We start from the raw sequence: 2,500 nt of genomic DNA, 5'->3' as shown, positions 1-2,500 counted from the left end.
TTTATCGCAAATCGTCAAATGAATACAAATGTATTTTGAATAAATTTTTCTAATGCGACCTCAGCTCATGTGAGATTACTCCCTGAATTTAAGCATATTAATGAGGGAAGGAAAAGAAATTAACTAAGATTCCTTTAGTAGCGGCGAGCGAAACAGGATAAGCCCAGCACTAAGCTCTCCGGTCGTCCTGACTGGTAGAGGATGCAGTGTATGGAAAGTCTATTATCTTATGCAACGATAATATGTTCAAGTCCATCTTGAATGGGGCCATTAAACCCATAGAGGGTGCCAGGCCCGTAGCAGCTATTATCAGTATAAGAAGGCTTTTCCAAAGAGTCGTGTTGCTTGATAGTGCAGCACTAAGTTGGTGGTAAACTCCATCTAAGGCTAAATATGACCACAAGACCGATAGCGAACAAGTACCGTGAGGGAAAGTTGAAAAGCACTCTGAATAGAGAGTTAAATAGTACGTGAAACCGCTTAGGGGTTAAGCCTGATGAACCCGAATATTCGAAATGAGAAATTCATTATTTCTAGTAGTTTCATTCGAAACGAACGGTGGTATGCACTTTTCTCAGTGTAGAACATTGCGATCTATTTGTATATCCGTATGGATGGTTTATCAAATGGCCCGTATGGTTTGTTCATTCCTATCTGTGGCATTTTATGTCATATGGTTGATGCCATAGCGGTGACCTGGTAAACAGCAGATAGTTTTTAAAAATCATGCAACCACATTTTATGTGTATCACGGCTCATGTGCTGTTTCAGTGCGTGGGTGCAGTGATAGCATGTATTTGATTAGCAATGCGATAGATTTGGGATACCTTCAGGACCCGTCTTGAAACACGGACCAAGAAGTCTAACATGTGTGCGAGTCATTGGGTATATTGTTGAAACCTAAGGGCGCAATTAAAATAACTATTTTATGGGATTACAAGTGAATTAAATTTCATTTCTTCATCCCGGGGCGTTCTATACGAACATGGTCCAAGCAATTGAATCCTCTGTTCAAGAGCGTACCTTGAGCATACATGCTGTGACCCGAAAGATGGTGAACTATACCTGATCAGATCGAAGCCAGGAGAAATTCTGGTGGAGGATCGAAACAGTTCTGACGTGCAAATCGATTGTCAGAATTGGGTATAGGGCGAAAGACCAATCGAACCATCTAGTAGCTGGTTCCCTCCGAAGTTTCCCTCAGGATAGCTGGCGCAAAGAATTATATTGTATATAATCTTATCTGGTAAAGCGAATGATTAGAGGCCTTGGGGCCGAAACGACCTCAACCTATTCTCAAACTTTAAATGGGTAAGAACCTCATCTTTCTTGATCTGAAGATATTGGGTTTAGATATATTGTGCCCAGTGGCCACTTTTGGTAAGCAGAACTGGCGCTGTGGGATGAACCAAACATGATGTTACGGCGCCTAAATTAATGACTCATATTGATACCATGAAAGGCGTTGGTTGCTTAAAACAGCAGGACGGTGGACATGGAAGTCGTAATCCGCTAAGGAGTGTGTAACAACTCACCTGCCGAAGCAACTAGCCCTTAAAATGGATGGCGCTCAAGTCATATGCCTATACATCATCGCTAGAATAAAAATTGTTGGCCATTCGGTCATCATTGTGAAATTCTAGTGAGTAGGAGGGTACAATGGTGTGCGCAGAAGTGTTTGGCGTGAGCCTGCATGAAGCCGCCATTGGCACAGATCTTGGTGTAGTAGCAAATAATCGAATGAGATCTTGGAGGACTGAAGTGGAGAAGGGTTTCGTGTGAACAGTGGTTGATCACGAGTTAGTCGGTCCTAAGCTTTATGCGAAAGCTGTTTAATTTATGTTACACACACTTAATTTTGTTGTACATAATTCAATAAAAGCGAAAGGGAATACGGTTCCAATTCCGTAACCTGTTGAGTATACGTTTGTTTATTAAAAATGGGTCTTATTACACTCATCCTGGCAACAGGAACGACCATAGAGAAGCCTCGAGAGATACTGGAAGAGTTTTCTTTTCTGCTAAACAAACGTACCACCATGGAAGTCTTTATAGAGAGATATGGTGGATGGCTTGGAAGAGCATGACATTTACTGTTGTGTCAGTATTTTCTCCTTGGACCTTGAAAATCTATGGTGGGGCACGCAAACTTCTCAACAGACCGTACCGATATCCGCAGCCGGTCTCCAAGGTGAAGAGTCTCTAGTCGATAGAATAATGTAGGTAAGGGAAGTCGGCAAATTAGATCCGTAACTTCGGGGATAAGGATTGGCTCTGAAGATTGAGATTGTCGGGCTTGATTGGGAAACATTTATAACGGTTAATGTGCTCGTTCTGGGTAAATAGGGTTGGTGTTCTGCATCGATCTGTTCCCCGGATAGAAGATTTCATAGCCAAAATGTGGAACTTTCTTGCTATGATGGTGGAGGGCTTAACGGTTTCCATCAAAAACGATTATCAATAAACAATTAATTCAGAACTGGCACGGACCTGGGGAATC

This window comes from Bradysia coprophila, assembly GCF_014529535.1.
Source record: "Bradysia coprophila strain Holo2 chromosome X unlocalized genomic scaffold, BU_Bcop_v1 contig_496, whole genome shotgun sequence".
NCBI lineage: Eukaryota > Metazoa > Arthropoda > Insecta > Diptera > Sciaridae > Bradysia > Bradysia coprophila.
Note: the sequence above shows the minus strand (reverse complement) of the source record.